Source organism: Triturus cristatus, chromosome 12, assembly GCF_964204655.1.
Source record: "Triturus cristatus chromosome 12, aTriCri1.1, whole genome shotgun sequence".
NCBI classification, from domain to species: domain Eukaryota; kingdom Metazoa; phylum Chordata; class Amphibia; order Caudata; family Salamandridae; genus Triturus; species Triturus cristatus.
Genome location: NC_140595.1, coordinates 203,252,796 through 203,272,121, shown reverse-complemented (window position 1 = coordinate 203,272,121; position 19,326 = coordinate 203,252,796).

The following is a 19,326-nucleotide window of genomic DNA, read 5'->3' as shown; positions in this document are numbered from 1 at the left end:
GTGAAACTGAAAGGTTGTGACCGGGAGAGTGATTTGGCCATGAAGTAGCCAATCTGTTAATGGTAATTTAGCCACTGTGAATGGTAGCCTATCCAGTTTTTCAATTTGCAGCATTGTATATTTTGCGCCCCTATGTGCCATTTCTATCTCTGTATCAGTTAGATTGTATTCTGAAAACTGAGACGTACTGTTTATAAAACGCCAAGGCACAATTCCTGCATGCAAAGATTGCAGCGTCCAGCTTAATAACATAATAGAACGTAACTGTGATTGGCCGTTTTGTAATATGGCTAAATCTTGTTCCAGTATGTCAATAGCAGAAGATACAATGTTGCCCAATGAATATATTCTGGAGGTCAAAGTTGTTAACCCATTATCTACCACAGCTAACGCTTTTTCTAAGTTTATACGGTCTATTTCCCGTATTCTCTCTGCGGCTTCGGAATAGTGCTTTTAGTAACTTCAGGAAATTAGCCATTCCCGCATCACTTGTAGGCATTGTGAGATCAAACACGCTGCAAGCTCTGGTTGCGTGACGATATAGAGTCCTGGTGGTAATGTGGGAAAACGTATGAAAAGCGTTACTATAACCCCAGATGCATGTCACTTGACAGGGCTGTGTATGTGAAATTGTGTGTATTTATTTTAACATGGCCTTTCTGTCTTTGTTTACTCAAATTATCAGGTGGGTCATTAGAACAGCTTTAGAGCACATTTCAAAGTATTTTCTTTTTACATTAACAGTTTAAAGCATGTTCTGATGAAGGGGAAAAAATATAGCTTTAGGTGATTTTTCAAATTTTTGTATCACTGGGACAATAAAATACCAGTATCTGTACATATGTGTGTGTCTAACCATCCATCCATGTACTTGTTTGTTTAGAATATTTAAAGCTGGCTTTGTATGTATATATCTATACATGTGTAGATAACAATACACACATACATACAGTCAGATGTAAACATTTTAACCAAACAACACTGCTTTGAAATGGAAGGTAGTTGGACAAATGAGTGTGTGTGTCAAGGTGCAGTGTTTGTTTTTTCTGTTTCATCTCCTGGTACATTCAGAGGCTGTGGTGCTGGAGGCATAAGGGAGGGCAGGACAAATAGCACTGGGGCACGGACCCCATGTTATGTTATGTTATGTTGTATGTATTTGTAGGAGTGGGCAGAATATGCAGAGTTTGTTTCCGTGGAATCATGCTGAATTACATTCAAATTCTGCCAGATTCCGTGGAATTCTGCGACGGGGAGGAACGGACATTTAGCGCTATTTTCTTAGTTCAAAATGCATTCTGGCGTCCATTTTACCTAAGAAAATAGCACGGCCAAATACCACTCCGCGCCCTTGCATACTCTGCAGTGATTAAAACTTTCAATCACTGCAGAGTATGTAAGGGCACCAACTGGTATGCAGTGGTTTCTAGACTTGAAAATAATACTTTTTTTTTTATAGAAAGAAAGTAAAGTATGGAGGATGAAAGGAAGGAAAAAGGAAGCAGTAGTGGGAAATAAAAGGAAAACGAGACTACAGAAGGAAAGAGATCACGAGGTGCTATAAGGATGAGGACAGTTGGAAAGGTGATAGAGAAGGCAGAATGGGGATAAAAAGGAGAAAAGGAATGGAGGGGGTGAGAAAATAGACTCAGGCGTAACAAATGAGATAGCATAAAGGAAGAGCAGAGACAGCAAGATAAATATGGCATAATGAAAAGATAGCAACAGGATTAGAGATAAAAGGTAGAAGATATGAATGATAGAGAGGATGGAAGAAGAATTGAGAAAACTGAGGATGATCAGAAATAATAGAAAGGAAAAAGACAGGATGCGAAAGGGAGGAAAGCAGTAAAAAAAGAGCAATGGAGAATAAAAATGTGAGTGTACAGAGAGAAATGCATAAATAGGAAGGGCAAAGATAAGAAGTGAAAATGAGATGGGAGAGGACAGAAATAGAAAAAGAAAATATATTGGAATGAGAGATTTGTAAAAATTAGAAGAGACTGGCGAGGAAAAGAGAAAAAATGTGAAGGAAACAAAATTAGGAAGGAAGAGAGAGGTAGAAATAAGATATGGCGAAAGGGAGAGGAGAGATTTGAACAGAGAATAAGTGTAGGCAGAAAAGAAATAAAGCTAAGCTTTGGAGGTAAGGTAGAAACATAAGGATGAATGAGAGGGATGATGGGAAGAAGGGAGAGTGGAAGCATTTGAGGGTGGAGAGAAAGTGAAAGGTAAGAAGGAGATGAGGAATGCAGATAGGAACTGAGACAGTGGCGTAACAAAGGCCCCTGCAGTCAGGGGGCCTGAGCTCCAGGGGGCCCCCTCAGTATAGTACCCCAGGCCGAGAGCTTCTGAGTGAGTCTGGAGGGGGGTCCCTCATGTACTTTGCAAGGGGGGGCCTCAAGTTTCGTTATGCCACTGAACTGAGAGACCTGTAACCACAGAAATGGTTTGGGGGCACTGTTGTTCAGAGCTGTCTTTAATTACAGACATTAGCTGCAAATGGATTGACCTTTACCAGCATTTTAGAGACAATAAATCTGCCAGTGCCCACAAAACCTACTGTAGAGTCACCAATAGTGCTACAAGACAGTGCAGAACACAAGTGCGAACAAATTTCATACTACCAAACTTCAAGACATGCCAGACGTCTGCATCAACTCACTTGGTATATTTCACACTTGTTCTTCAATAACTTTAGTAAAGTGACCACAAGACCTGCAAACACTTTCTTCATCAATACTCCAGGTCTGCAGACAGCTGGTAATGCTACTCCACTCTATGCCACTCCACTGTACAGCACTCTATGCCACTCTACTCCACTTTAGAACACTCTACTTAACTCCTTCTATGCCACTTGACACAGTTTTACTCCACTCTACTCTATAACACACAACCCCACCCCACTATGCGTCGCTCCACTCTACGCCACTCCACGATACTCTATGCCACTCCACAACACTCTACTCCACTCTCTGCCACTCCATTCTATGCCACTCCACTCTACGACACTCCACGACAATCTACTTCCCTCTATGCCACTCTACAACACTCTACTCCATTCCATCCAACTCCCTCTACACCACTCCATGCTACTTTACTCCGCTACACTCCATTCTTCTCTACAACACTCTATTACACTCTATGCCACTCCATGACATTCTGCTCCACTCTATGCCCCTCCACTGTACTCCCTCCACAGCACTTTATGCCACTCCATTCTGCTCTACTCCATTCCACGCGACTCTATGCCACACCACTTAGCGACATTCCACTCTGAGACTCTACTACACTATACTCAATAACACTCTACTCCACCGTACACAACTCCCTTTACGCCACTCCATACTACTTTTCTCCACTCTACGACTCTACTCCACTTTATGACACACTACTCCACTCTATGCCACTCCACGGACATACTACTCTAATCGTCACTCTACTGCACGCCTCTCCACTCTACAACATTCTATGCTCTTCCACAGCACTCCACTCTACTCCACTCCCTAACACTCTACACCACTCCACGACACTCTAATCTAATCCACTCCTCTCTTTCGCCACACCACAACACTCTATGCCACTCCATGACACAGGACGCCATCCCAATCAACACCACTCCAGTCTAGAACACTCCACTCTAATACAGTCCACAACATTTTCCTCTACGCCCCTGACATTTAGACATGCTGAAAACAAGCATTGGCCGCGCGCGCGCCTCAAAGTTAAAAAAAAAAAAAGCTGCGAGACGCGCTCTGTGGTGGGGGAGGGGCATTGAAGCAAGGAGCGCGCGCTTGGCCGAGCGAGAGGAAAGCCATATGGCGCCTCTGCTCGTGCCTGTGCAAGTCAACGCAGGCAGAATGCCAGTAAAAAGCGTGCAGTGGCACTTTTAAAAGCCCCGTTCACTAAATGCCTTGCCGATCAGCGCATGCGCTGGCTCAGGCGAGACCTAAACAGCCACTGATTTACTACATGGCTGAAACAGATTGCAAAGCCAATAGCGATTGCATGGTTGAGATCTCTTGGCTTTGCCAATACTTGTTTCTCTTTGCTGCTAAATGTATCACGGGGGCTACTGCTGTGGTCATTTCGATGCCGACAGCAAAGGTGAAGTACTTCTACAGAGTAGTTGGCGACTGAGAAGGTATGTGCATTATAGGGGGGCCTCTCGAGTTCTTGCAGGGGGACCCCAAAGGTTTAGTGACGCCACTGAATGGGCGTAAATGAAGGCCTTCGTTTCCAGCAGCTTCGAAGCCTTGAATCTATTGTAGCGGATTTTAGAGAAGAGAATAGAAGAACTAGTACCAAGTGTGCAAAAGTTTTTTCATACGCAGTCTTTTTTTTAAATCGAATTCAAGATTAAATGCGTTAAACAAACACTGGCAAAGCGAACAGGGTTGGCTTGTTTTTGAGCCCTTGCGATTAATGTTGAAAAAAGTACGCTAAAGTGAAAGAATCAATACACAATCGATTGCTTTATGGATAGGATACACCTATGAGACAAATAATGTAATGCATGTGTGATGACCCAGAGTATTTTTGAAATGTAAAATTGCCCCTCATGCACTTCAATGCAAGGACTCCATCAAAGAGGAGCAATACACCAAACTGCCAATTGCATGAGATGCGATAGTATTACTCCTTTGGGCGAAGCCAGCGCCTACTGTGTAGAGTAGGCGCTAGGAGACAGACATACCTAGAAAGAGGCTCAACTTCATTTCGTCAGTGTGTTAGATCTTCATCCTTTTGTGAAACAGGAAATACCTCTCACTGAGCTGGGTACTACTGACATTCGGTTAATTATAGCGCTTCGAAGCCGTGTAAAAGCAAATGCTATGTGAAGAATAAAGTTTTTTTTTATGTCAAGGACGCCCGAATCCTGAAGGACTAGCACCCGCCAACCCTGAAACTCCCGCTGTCCCCCACTTATGTCTTGAACGGCCCCCTCTGCCCTACAAACAAACTCTCCCCTCAGCCCGAGGAGCGCCGCTGCTTTTAAAACATCTGTAAACATGTGTACACATTTGGTTGAAGTAATCAGCGTGGTTTCCTGGCGGGGCAGCGTGGGACAGTCCGTTCTCCTTGTTGACAGGTCTGCGCTGGGCACCTGCCCTGTTCCACTCGGGCGGGCCGTGAATGCAGGCCCTTGTGGACAGCACGCTCACCCTCCGTGCCCCGTACCCTCCACCCACTCCTGCCAGCCAGCATCACTTCGTACCGCTGCACTACAAGGAGCGCTTTGTGGTGGTGAGGAGGAAAGGCAGGCGGGTCAGCGGGAAGGGAGCTTTTATATCGCTTCGCACTCAAGGGCTGTTGGCAAATGGAAATTCAACATTCGACGCCCTAGCCACGAAAAGCAGGCTGGATAGGACGTTCTGGAGACTCCTGATGCTGAGTTATGGGAACATGGGGTGAGGGCAAAGTCTACGTGTCCAATGCCCCAGCCAAGGCTGGTGGTGCATTGAGGAATCACGGGATAGGTCGCCTTCCCGCGCCTCCCCGAGGGGCTCCCATACTCAACAAAGGCCTCATCATGGGCATGCTGTCACGAGGGGTTGAGCACCCACGCAGCAAATATCACCCTGGCTGAGTAGCCTCCCCCGGCTGTGGAGAGCACGGCACTTATGTATGTCCCTGCGGTGGACTTCATCTACTCTCTAAACAACTAGCACGGGCTTAGGAGCCTCAGAAACTCAGGCTCACACAGTGACTCCTCCTGTAGCTCCCCTTTGAGGGCACCATGTTGTGGGTGCGACCCTCTGACCATGAACGATGAGCTACGTCATCCGTCTAGAGGTCTCGGCAGCCTTTGTTTCAGGCCCTGCCATCAGCAGCCCAAAGATCTCTCATCAGGTCAGGCCACCGCCAGGAGCGAGAGTCTGCCCTTTGAGCCTAGAGAGGTAACATGTGGAAATAGGGGGCTGAATGGCTGCCACTCCTGGGGTTCCAGCAGCGAATCTTTCTGTCCTTTTCAATATCAACCAGGACACGTGTACTCCATCAGCTACTAGTGCGAAAAGTTGGGTATTTTGGTTTGGGACTTCCCAGCACACTTTTTAGCACACCTTGCATGTGCAAACACACTTTACACACGAATAACCATATTACAAGTTCCACAGAGCAGTGTCCCCGGTATATGAGTCTGTTAAACTCTGAGGAGTCTGGTGTCAAAATTACCGGCTCTTGAAATACCAGACAGGATTGTACTGGGTGTAGATCCGTACCTGGAAAAACTATGGCTGTGAGTGGGGCAGGGGCTGTTAGTAAAGGCACGGCTCACCCTGCCTGTGCCCTCTTCAACTCCACCACTATGGAAGGAGCTGGCAGTACTACCCGCAGAGAGGCCACAGGTTCCCCACTCTCCATGCGCTCTTACCACCCCCGCCCATCACTCACCCACACAAGACCCGCCATAGATATTTGTCGTCTCAGAGCAGGTGGTAAATATCAACATTAAGCTCCCTGCACATAAACTCTAAATAAGGCAGACAGAATAGCTGCCAATTTTGTGGGTATGTCATGCAGCCACCGTAGTTGTATAGGTCTCGCACACTACAATGCATGCCCTGCATGCGCTCATGCTAGCGAGAGAAATCATATACAACAAGGGGCTTGCAGCCTGCCATTGCTTAACATTACTTGGCTTCATTATCAATCTTATTTGCTGCCTTCTAATTGGCCAGCATTTTCTGGCTTCACTTCCTCTTCTTCGTCTGGAGCATGGACCAAGTACTGACTGCTTCAGCTTGATTGCTGTCCTTCCACTGATAGCGATGTGATTAAGGCAGGTGTTTTAACTGGTTTTTATGCACATGCACTTTACGTAATCCATTTACTAATGCAGATAGTAAAGACAGACCTTCTAAACATGGAATCTCTTCACAATAGATCTACATATAATACTCCACATCATACATATAATGTAATTACCGAAAGTGACAGCTCATCTAATAATTGAGTTATTGTGTTTTATTGTAAATATTATTTCTATGATCTTTAATGGTTTCTTGAACCGAAATAAAGATGAAATGATGCTGATTATGGCACTACTTTGATAATTTTTCCTTCTTCCAATTCATTCTTGTTGAACTTCTTGCCATTTGTAGGTATGTTTTACTATGCCACACACACTTCATAGAAACTCGTTTCTCCTTTGAAATGGATGTTTATTGTGACAACAGATGTTTTGTGCTTTTATTGTGACAACAGATGTTATCTGCTTCCAAATGAGATGGTATCTGCTTCCAAATGTACTTTCACTAAGGCATGGGTGCAATTGCTTTCTCTATGTGATAGGATTTTTTGCCAACTGTAAACATTTTTCTTTTTCACGCATGGGAAGATGAAGTGATTAGCTCAGAATCACAGAGGTGTTGTGCTAGGACCTAAAAAGCATTTGCAAAGCCAATAGGACTCACCTTTGAGATTATTGCCTCTGTCATTGCCTTTTGTTCTTGCTGTTCAGCATGGGCATTGACAATGATGTGTAGCCATGCTGTACAGTAGTGTGACTGCTGTGCAGCTTGGCTAAAAATAATAATAATAAAAGGTTTATGATGCTTCCAGCCCAGGCCTTATCATAGTGCTTTTTAGGTCGAGCCTAGAGCATGTGCCCATGCGCTGCTCTGCGAGACTTGCTGTACTGGAGCATGGACTTGAAGCTCTGCCCACTCTCTGCCCATATTTTTCATTGGCTTCTGTCTTTGTCCTTTGTAAATGCAGGGTTCTGATTCAGTAATTGGCTTGTTAGTCTCTGCTTAGTACCGCCTTGTCTTCATTTGTACTCTCCCATGATTACTAGCCCTTTTACTTCTGTTGTTACACAGTACATGTTATTTAGTCTATAAGCACTACTTTCTTTAATGAGTTTTTCCTACTGCAGGCACAACATGCTTTCTTGCAACATTCAGCACGCCATGCGCGCTTTCACTTTCCAAGCAGCCCATCACTTGCTTTAAATAATTATGGACATACTCTATCAGCGGGGCGCTCATTTCACGAGCGCCGTGCTGGTTTTATTTTGCTTTTATTGTTGTGTCATTTCACCTCTCCTCCACCCCACTCTCTGCTCTCCCTCCCCCTTCCAAACAGTTAACAGGCTCCAGCCTTCCTCACAGCAGTGCCAGACTTACGGAGAGTTGTGCGGCAGCCTGCCTCAGAGCAGAGGGCACTGCTGTCTGTGCCTGCCCTGCTCCTCGCAGCTGCCACGGCCATGGACTGGCTCTGGTCTCCAGGGAGAACTGCAGTATGAGATCTTTATATCAGCGCGGGACCCTTTCACGAGTGAGCGCTGGTTTTGCTTTGATGGGGGGGAGGGGGGGGGGGGGGTCGGCTTGGTTATTAGGTCGCCTTTTGTCCATCCATGTTGTGGCGTTTCTAAAGTGCTATTGGTTACTATGAAAAAATAAATTTCCAGAGTCGCTTCTTTACTGCTGCCGGCTACGGTGAACCGAATGTTCCTTGTATTTTTCTGCTTCATTTGGCTCGAGAACCACTCCCCGATCCCGCCACCACCTGAGAAACCTTCCCTATTGGGGCCGCTTAACACACCAGCCGGGCGGCTGCAGTGCAGCTGAAGTCCCCATGAGCATACCATGACTGAACCTCATGCTCGTCTTGCCGTGCTACGGGAGGCCGCGGACCGGACACAAAGCGAAGCCAGACCTGGAGGAGCCGGCCAACACCCGCTCCCCCAATGCCTTCAGCCCCAACCTGGGCTCACCCAGCCCGCCCGAGAGTCCAGCTCTCTGCATGGCATCGCCTCACGCATTGGCAACTACCTGCTGCTAGAGCCACTGGAGGGGGGACCGCATCTTCCTGGCCGTGCAACAGCACAGTGGACAACTGCTGCTGTGCAAGGTAAGTGTGCACTGCCCCGTTGTTATCGACCGATGAGCATCCATGTGGGCATGCTGGGCATCATAGTGGCCAGCCACCCAGCTGGCCCTAGGGTGTGCAGAGGTGACCTGGCTCTTTGGAGTTCTGTAAAATTGTGGGGTTACGAAAGTTTGAGCCGGTGGTTTCTGATACTGAGCACCGGCACTTAATCATCAACACCGGTGCTTGAGCACCAGTTAAGGTGACATTCATTTTGGGTAGGCAGAGGTTGACTAAGTGATTCGCCCACAATCACAGTATGTTGAGCTGACGCCAAGACTCGAACACGTCGCCATGTCACTTAAAAAAAAACAGCAGATGCCATTGTTTTTTTTTTTAGCTTTTCGTCGAAAATGCTCACAGCTGTTGGTCGTTTTAGTTTAATAGTTACAACTGCACTCCAAAGAAGAGGCGGAGTCGAGACACAATCTGAGACCCTCACAACTGTAGGTAAGGAAATCAGAACCACGCTCCAAGAGAAGGCAGTACCCTTGAAAAGGCTTCCAAGGATGGGTCTGAGTCAGTCAGAACTCCGAAGGAAGTACTTCCAGAGGCACGATTCTACAAATAACTTTACAGACTACACCAGCAGCTTAACACAAGGTAATTACAACCATTTAACTTAAAAACAACACCCAGCGAAAATCAATTAACGAACAGGATTTATAAAGGGCTTTGAATCTCACTAGAAAATTAAATTTAAATTGATTAGGCATTTTTTTCCTTATAAAATATTGGCAACATGCGTCTCCTTTGGAGAGCCATGATTTATCCTTAAAGACATTACACTCACTACACCAAAGTTGTTCGTAAAATGTTATATGTGTTGAATGGCTAAACACTTATAAGCAGTAGTTAATTTGTAAAAATAAGGGCCAGGGCTCTCGTCAAGAAGCAGCTTCGACTAACCCATTTCTCCACAGAACCAACAAACCCTATAAGTGGGGAGAGGATGTTGAATAATGGCCATAGCTGCTGACCTCTGTGCTAGCAAACCAGGTTTGAGTCTCGGCTTCAGCGCAACATACTGTGATTCTGGGCGAATCACTTGATCGACCTCTGCCTACCCAAAATGAATGTCACCTTAACTGGTGCTCAAGCGCCGGTGTTGATGATCAAGGGCCGGTACTCAGCTTTGGAAACCACCGGCTCAAACTAAGCACTGCTTATAAGGTCCAAAAGGCGAGACCGATTGCATTGCAAATGCTTGTTTAAAATAACTTTAGCCACATTGCAGAGCATCCGTGCTTCTGTACAGCATGGCTACAAAACACTGACAAAGGTGATAGCTCTTATAGACGAGATATTTTGGCTTTGCCGATACTTCTAATCCCATGTGACCATGTTTCAGCACCATTTGAAGCATTTAATCCTACAAGTTTACCATCCATACTGCACACGAGTATCCGTTTGATTCTCAATATAAAGTCAATTTGTGATATGCTGTGTATCAGATATATTATCTTGTCTTTGTTTTAAAGTTCTTATATAATTCTAAATAGCAGTGCTCCTGCACTATGTATAGTGATCAGAATTAAATCAAAGAAAAATATTTTTTAAGCGGGTGACCAAGGAAACGGAAACAATTAATGAATAACAAGATCGTAAAGGATTTCAAATGTCGCATTACATACCATACCCTGTTATAATTGTTTCATTTTATGCGTCTGGAGTAATTAGATGATATGCAGATTACATGCAGATGCGTGCCTTAGCTATTAATTTTTAATATTATTTTTACCTGGCAATGAAAGATTTTCTAAAATAAATTAGATATCTAGGTTTTCCATAGTGACCGTTTTTAAAAGTTACAATCAGAGCGCCCCCAATTATTCTCTGAAAAGTTTTATTAGATTGGGCTGGGATGTGCGGTAGCAATGCTTAGTCGTGTATCCTGTGGACTAACGCGTGCAGTGCAGACTACATGGAGGCTACTGCTGAACTAACACGTCCACCCTATGGGCTTGATGTGCGAAATGAGGAATTTGCTATTCGTATTTTGCGAATAATAACGATTCCAGAATTGCCATTCAATATGAACGTATCTTCTCGTGCTGTAAATACCACTTCAGAAGTATTCACATTCACAAATGGCTAAAGTCTTTATTTGCGAGTCGGTCGCATACAAGGAAATTGCGATCGTCGCAGTGCGAGGCGTTGATGACATCATTAAAAGCAGGAAGTTCTGAAGTTTAAGAATTGAGTTGTGCTGGAGAGCAGAGGAGAGCAGGAGAGAACCCTAGAACACAACTCCCAAAGGATGACATGGAGGAGATGATTGCAAAAGGAAAAGAACATGAAAATTAGGCAACACAAAACTGGCAATAATTGTTGAGGGCACTGTGAGAGATGCTCTGATGCTCCGAACACAGAATAAAAATCAACTTTTCAATTACTTTTCGTTCTAATTCTGTTAACGTTTCAATTCCACAATTTAGTAACTTAGTAAAAGCACGCCTTGTTTGGTTAATGCACAAGCAGAACTTATTAGCAAGCCAAATCGTGTCATTGAAACGCTAACAGATTAGAACGAAACGTAATTAAATGTTTGCTTTTATTCTGTGTTCAAGCATCAGAGCATCTCTCACAGTGCCCTTCTGAACTCGCTTATTGCTTTGGCCATCATCAAAGGCCACTGGAGACATGGACGCCCTGGGCCTTCTGCCAATGTTACTGAAGCAGAGCACGCTGTAAGAATATTTTCAGAGCAAGTACTGGAAATGTTTTTTGGTACAAATAGCATTTTGTGATTATAGAATTCATTGCAAGTCTTCATGTGGCAGAGGTACAGAGATACAACCACAGTTCAAAAACCAGAATTGAGAAGGTAAAAATTGTTTTTATTCTCTGGTTTGAACTCGACCATTTCACACACTGGTCTCTCTATTCGACACTGGTACATTTAAAGGCCTGTGTGGAGACTTGAAGGGATTACATTTCATTTCTGATGTGCTCAGACCTCAATGTGTGGGGTAATTGGAAAAGGATCCTGACCAATGAGATAGAGCAGGGGTTAAGCGTTGGAGGAAATCTCTAGCTTTTAGAAGCTGATGGCGAGATCTTGAAGCTGAAAGAGTATGCTGCTGAACCAGCACCAAAAGGACACCAAAGAGTCTGCAGTAGGCGCTTGCACTTTTAAAGATTTCCTCGATGCTTAAGGAATGAGCCAGAAAACTTAGCAGGACGTCTCAGGAAAGTGATCCTGGCTCTTTTATGGGATGTAGAAGATCTAGAATGAGACACTTCTGTGGATCATACTTGCATACGTGCAATCACTAACAAGGGTGTAGCGAACCACCCACTATTCCAGCTTAAGCGAGGGTGCTACTGAGGGAGATTACATTGTTTTATGGCCCTTCTTATCATTTAACTTTGGCTGATAGGTCAGCAGCAAGTCGGAAGTTAAAAATAATAAATTCCAGAAAAATAAACTATAACAACACAGCAGTGGGGTGGAGACCAAAGGAAAACCTAAAAGCAGTCTAAAACAGCGACAGAGAGAAAGACAAACTAATAAAATGACAAAAAAGAGACCGATGGATTGAGACAGTGCAAAAGAAATCAAGTGAAATGCAAATAACGAGGTAAGGTAAAAAGGAAGCATACAGGGAAAAAGGTACAAATAAACACAGGAAAAAAGGTGTAAGAAAAGAAAAGGAAGGAAGAAAATAAAGATTGAAGGGTGGAAAGACCAAAGACATAAAATGAAAAAAATGAAAGGTAAGAAAGAAGGAAAGCAGACAAATACAATGAAATAAAGAAGAAATATGAGATGAATGGATGGATGATTGAAGGAAAGAGAGTAAAAGAATTAATGGATGTAAGGACTACAAAAAGAAAAGATACAAAGAAGGTGTGAAAGAATGCCAGGAGCAACATAAGAATAAACTGATATAAAGATGGATAGAAAGCTGGAAAAAAGGACTGATGGAATGAGGGAAGAATGGAAAGAAGGAAAGAAAGAATGAAATACACATAAAAACAAAAGAAAGATGATGTAAAGAAAGAACAATAGATGCATGAACAGAAAGACAATGGAAAGGATGAATTAGAGAAATAGGTCTACACTGATAAATGTGTAGTTTTTGGCCAAATCCCCTTTAAAAAGTGCTATAATAGTCATCATTTTGCACCATTTTCTGCAAATTTTTCCATGGTACAATTCCCATCGCACTTCGTAGGAAGGGTTGAGATCCCTCACACATTTATTGCTATGTATGGGTCAAAGTGAGGGATATTTTATTTTTATTGGCTACTCCCTTGATTACTAAGATATGCGCATTTATGTGTGTGTCATGGTATTTCAGCCTTTGAACAATAATATTACTAACACATAACCAGAATATTGTAGAGTTAGAATATGGTGTTAGTTGCTCTTTCTATGTATGCTGCATTCTGCAGCACGCATTTAAACAGCAAATCACCTTTACAGATAGTTTATGTGTAGGAAGGTGTCCCTACCTGAACATACACAATCGCCCATGAGGCGCAGGCACCCTTTCAGCATGGTGCAAGGGTGCCTGTGCTAGCGCTTGGCAGCTTTTTTAGTGCCAGCGCTAGGGGAAACACAGGGGTGCACCGTATTCTTTTAAATAGGGCGCATCCCTGCATTTTGAAAATGTCAGACGCTGTGTTGCAAAATTTGGCGTTACACAGTGCTCTGACATTCTCTTGTACATATCCCCCGTGTGTTTTCAACTCAAAGGCTTCATACCGTTGATCCTTGTAGTACACCTGAGAGCAACAGTCACCCTTCTATGACGTGTCGTAAACAGTCTTGTGCTAAACTGATTGTAGAATCATGGTTAATGTTCGGAGTGCTTAAATATTGTGAAAAGAGGGATAATAAACGAAAAGTGTATGACCAAAACAATTAAATATCTCCAGCTTAGCCCCCTCACTGCCACCAACTTCAAGGGCACTTTTCAGTCGCTTTTCCCACCTCTTCTGACAAATCACAGTCATTATTTCCTCGTTCCTAGAGAAATGAGAATTATATTAATAGGTTGTATGATAGACTATCATATTGTAACATTTGTGCCCAGAGTTAAACCAAGAACTAGAATTTACTCAAGTTTGTGTAGCTTCCAAAAAAACAAGCATTGGCATAGCGAATAGGTCTCGCCTTTGGGACTGTTTAAGTGTTTAGCTAGAGCTATTGGCTTTGTTATAAGCATTTCTGTTTCCAACTAACATAACTTTTGGACAGCTAATAGCTGTGCCTGTTGTGAGTTTGCCAATTTTTGTTGTTTTATTGTAGAGTTGTGTTGTTGCTATGTAGTACGGCAAAACATTTTTGGTGTAAGGGGGTGTTCAGTGAAGGTTTGTAAATTAGAGTGTAGTGTTATAGAGTGGTGTGTAGTTTAGTGGTGTAGAGTTGAGGTGAATGGTATGGTGTGTTATTGAGTGGGTGTAGAGTTGTGTAAGTGTTCTGGAGTGTATGTATGTTTTATGTAGTAGAAGTACGTGTGTTGGAATTCTTAGTTGAGCAACTTTAGGACCAAGGAAGCAGAGCGAGGAGAAGATCAGAAAGAGGCACAAGGAAGTAGAATGAGAAGAGTAGAGAGAAGAGAGGCATTAGCCACAAGATGACAGAATGAAAAGATGAGGAACTTAAGCTACAAGGAGGAAGAGTGAAGAGGAGAAGATCAGCATTAGCCTCAAATGAGGATGAGGAGGAAAGAGCAGTATTAGGCACAAGGAAGGAAGTGAGGATGAAAAGATGACATGAGGCATAAGGAAGGAGAGTGAGGGGAAGAGCAGCAAGAGGCACAAGGAAACTGAGTGAATTTGAGCAACATGAGCCACAAAAAAGCAGGGGTGAGGAAAGGACCAGCATGGGGCACAAATAAGCAGAATGAGGATGAGAAAATAGCATGAGGCACAAGGAAGCACAGGTGAGCAAAGGAGCAGAATGAGGCACAAGGAAGCAGAGGCGAGGATGAGAAGAGCAGCATCACGCACAAGGTAGCACAGTGAGAAGAGGAGGGCACCATTAGTCACAAGAGGCATTGTGAGAAGCAGAGCAGCATTAGTGCAAGAGGGCGAAGTGAAGATGAGAAGAGGAGCGTAAGCTACAAGGAAGGAGAGTGAGGAGCAGCATTCGGGACAAGGAAGGAGAGTGAGGAAAGGAGAAGCATGAAGCATAAAGAAAGAGTGAGGAGGAGAAGAGCAGCATAAGGCACAAGGAAGGAGAGTGATGAGAAGAGCAGCATGACTCACAAGGAATCATAGGTGACCAAAGGAGCAGCATGAGGCACAAAGAAGCAGAGGCGGGGATGAGAAGAGCAGCATCACACATAAGGAAGCATAGTGAGAAGAAGAGGGCACCATTAGCCACAAGAGGCATTGTGAGAAGCAGAGCAGCATGACTGCAAGAGAGCCAAGTGAAGATGAGAAGAGGAGCGTGAGCTACAAGGAAGGAGAATGAGGAGAGGAGCAGCATTCAGTACAAGTAAGGAGAGTGAGGAGAAGAGCAGCATGAGACTCAAGGAAGGAGAGTGAGGAGAACAGCATGAGACACAAGGAAGGAGAGTGAGGAAAAGAGCAGCATGAGGCATAAGGAAGGAGAGTGAGGAGTAGAGCAGCATGAGACACCAAAACGGAGAGTGGGGAGGAGAAGAGCAGTGTGAGGCACAAGGCAGAAGAGTGAGGAGAAAAGCAGCAGGAGGTACAAGGAAGGAAAGTGAGGAGAAGAGCAGCAAGAGGTAAAAGGAAGGAGAGTGAGGAGAACAGCAGCATGAGGCACAAGGAAGGAGAGTGAGGAGAAGGGCAGTGTGAGGCACAAGGAAGGAGAGTGAGGAGAAGAGCAGTGTGAGGCACAAGGAAGGAGAGTGAGGAGAAGAACAGCAGGAGGTACAAGGAAGGAGATTGAGGAGAAGAGCAGCAGGAGGTACAAGGAAGGAGAGTGAGGAGTAGAGCAGCATGAGACACCAAAACGGAGAGTGAGGAGGAGAAGAGCAGCTTGAGGTACAAGGAAGGAGAGTGAGGAGAAGAGCAGCAGGAGGTACAAGGAAGGAGAGTGCATCATGAGATTCAAGGAAGGAGAGTGAGGAGTAGAGCAGCATGAGACACCAAAACAGAGAGTGGGTAGGAGAAGAGCAGCTTGAGGCACAAGGACGGAGAGTGAGGAGAAAAGCAGCAGGAGGTACAAGGAAGGAGAGTGAGGAGAAGAGCAGCATGGGAGTCAAGGAAGGAGAGTGAGGAGAAGAGCAGCAGGAGGTACAAGGAAGGAGAGTGAGGAGAAGAGCAGCAGGAGACACAAGGAAGGAGAGTGAGAGAGAGAAGAGCAGCATAAATCACAAGGAAGGAGAGTGAGGAGAGGAGCAGCAGGAGGCACAAGTAAGAAGAGTGAGGAGAAGAGCAGCAGGAGGTAAAAGGAAGGAGAGTGAGGAGAAAAGTAGCATGAGGCACAAGGAACGAGAGTGAGACAGAGAAGAGCAGCTTGAATCACAAGGAAGGAGAGTGAAGAAAAAGAGCAGTAATAGGTACAAGGAAGGAGAGTGAAGAGAAGAGCAGCATGAGGCACAAGGATGTAGATTGAGGAGAACAGTAGCATGAGGCACAAGGATGGAGAGCGAGGAGGAGAAGAGCAGCATGAGGCACAAGGAAGGAGAGTGAGGAGGAGAAGATCAGGGTGAGGCAGAAGGACGCAGTGAGGAGGAAAAGAGCAGAGAGACGCACAAGGACAGAGAATGAGAAAGAGAAGAGCAGCGTGAGGCACAATGATGGAGAGTGAGGAGAAGAGCAGCGTGAGGCACGATAAAGGAGAGTGAAGAGAAGTGCAGGGTGAGGCACAAGGAAAGAGAGTGCGGAGAAGAGCAGCATGAGGTACAAGAAAGGAAAGTGAGGAGAAGAGCAATGTGAGGCACAAGGAAGGAGAGTGAGGAGGAGAAGAGCAGCATGAGGCACAAGGAAGAGGAGTGAGGAGAAGAGCAGTGTGAGGCACAAGGAAGGAGAGTGAGGAGAAGAGCAATGTGGGGCACAAGGAAGGAGTGTGAGGAGGAGAAGAGCAACTTGAGGCACAAGGAAGAAGAGTGAGGAGAAGAACAGCGTGAGGTCCAAGGAAAGAGAGTGAGGAGAAGAGCAGCAGGAGGCACAAGTAAGGAGAGTGAGGAGAAGAGCAGCAGGAGTCACAAGGAAGGAGAGCAATGAGAAAAATGTGGCATTATATACAAGAAGCAGACTAGTAAGAGAGCAGTATTAGCTCAAGAAAGCACAGTGAACAGCCAAAGATGAACAGATCACATACTCGAGAAGGAGATGGGAGGAGTAACCACAGAAGCACGTTGTGGGGGGTGGTGGTAAGTACCATATAAGAACGAACACAGCTCACTAATCATTTGGAAGAGTGAGCAGGTGAAGAGTAGGCCTGGGCAGAGTTTGCAGAGTTTCACTCTGCGGAGTCACCAAAAAACTCAGCGGAGTTCCGCAGGCAGGCGGAGTATCGCTTGGCCACCCAGCGTAAGCCGTAAAGTGAACGCAATGAGCGACATGCTCCTGCCCACCTGCACTGGCACACAGAGACCCTTGCTTTCTCTAACAGTCAAACGTCTGACACACTCATACCAGATAGCTAGCCCCTGGGCACATGGCTCTCCTGAGCGACTTCCACGTCCGTCTGTCCATGCTGCTGTGCTGGGCCATGCCCTAGTGTTGCAGGCTAGCAGCCCAGGAGTGATGTCATGCGCCACTCAGGCAGCGGCACTTGCGAGTTCAAAGAAGGTGGAGGACGAAGAGAGACTGGCGTGGGGTATGAGCCAGGGCAGCAGCTGTAGCAGGAGTGTCACGGCGGTTGCCTCTCCCTCACTCCTGCTTGCCAGCTGAGCTCACTGGGCAGTCTGACGGGCATGGCGGGGCGCCAGCTTAACTGAGAGCCTATTGGCGCTGGCTGCACGGGCTTCTCCATCTTCCCGGTCTGAGGTGTGATGACCTGAATCAAGTGAGTGACAATTGCAGACCTAATTACCGAGCAGTTTGTGTGTGCTTACTAAATGCTAAACGTCAAGATACTTTTTGCACAGACCTGATTTCCAAGCAGTTGTGTGTACCTTCTTGACGCTAGTCCAGTATGTCCTGATTCCTCTCATACTCAGTCCCATCAGTCCCCGTAGCCTTATTTACAGTTGACACCCCCCGCTGCTTCCCTGTCTGTATATAACCCTCACTGTGTCCTTAGCTGCCCTGATTCAGTTTAGCCCCCTTTAAAACTAACCCAGCCCTGAGCTCCCTTGCCTGGCTACTATTTAAATGAATAAATGAGGATTTTCTATAGCACACAGCTACCTCGGCGGAGGTGTCCCGGCGCTAACGGAGTGCTTGCGTGTGGGCCAACTATACCTGCCTGAAGAGGTTTTAAAGCTCTCCAGAATTCTGTTTCTGATTCCAGCAGAAGTGGGAGGGAGTTCCATGATTTAGAAGACTGCACCGTGAAAGATCTGCCGCCCAGTCGCGCTTTACAGTATCGTGGGACTTTCAGGAGTCGCAGATTGTTGGATCTCAAGACTCGTTTTTGATGGTACAGCTGCAGCCTTTTTTGGAGATACCTAGGTCCCAAGCTTCTAGTGGCCCTAAATGCAAGGATCAGTGACTTGAATTCTATCCTCATGATTATAATGAGCCAATGAAGATGCTTCAAGTGCGGAGAGATGTGGTGGCACAAAGGATCCCGACTTATTAGCCTTGCTGCAGAGTTTTGGATAATTTATAGCTTGCGCAATAGGTATGCAGATAGCCCCAAGTATAGGCTGTTTGCATAGTCCAAGTGAGATGTGACTAACGCATGGACCACTTTCTTCGGATGTTCCTCTGACAGAAAGCATAAGAATTTCCTTATTGCCCTCATCTTCCAAAAACAAGTGGACGAGATATGTTGTATCTGGGCAGAGAAAGAGAGCTCCTTGTCCAGCCTGATTCCTGCCTGATTCTGAGAGGGGTGCGTTCAGTTCTGACAGCCACCACAGAGTGGGTGGAGGAGAGGACACTTGGCTAAAAACAGGACTTTTCGTTTTCTCTGCGTTTAATTTCAGGCAGTTCTTATTCATCCATACCAAGATGTCTTTTAGGCATGCCTTAAGATTGTGAAAAGCCTCCACCAAGTATTCTTTAAAGGATAACACCAATTGCATGTCGTCTGCGTAAGACACCACTTTCATGCCCCATGATTCGATTAGAGTAGCCAATGGGGCAAGGTAGATGTTAAAGAGCAACGGGCTGAGTGCCGAGCCCTGCGGCATAACGCATCTCAAGAGGTTTCTGTGCTGAGAGAATAGGGCGAAGAAACATCTGTTAGGAGCGCTTCTCCATAAAAGATCGGAGCCAGGATAGTGCTGAACCACGTACTCCAGCCTGATTGAGTCTACTGAGCCAGATTGGGTATGAAACCGTATCAAATGCTCCTGATAGACCCAACAGCACCAGCATGGCCGAGGTGCCTAAATCCATGGACTC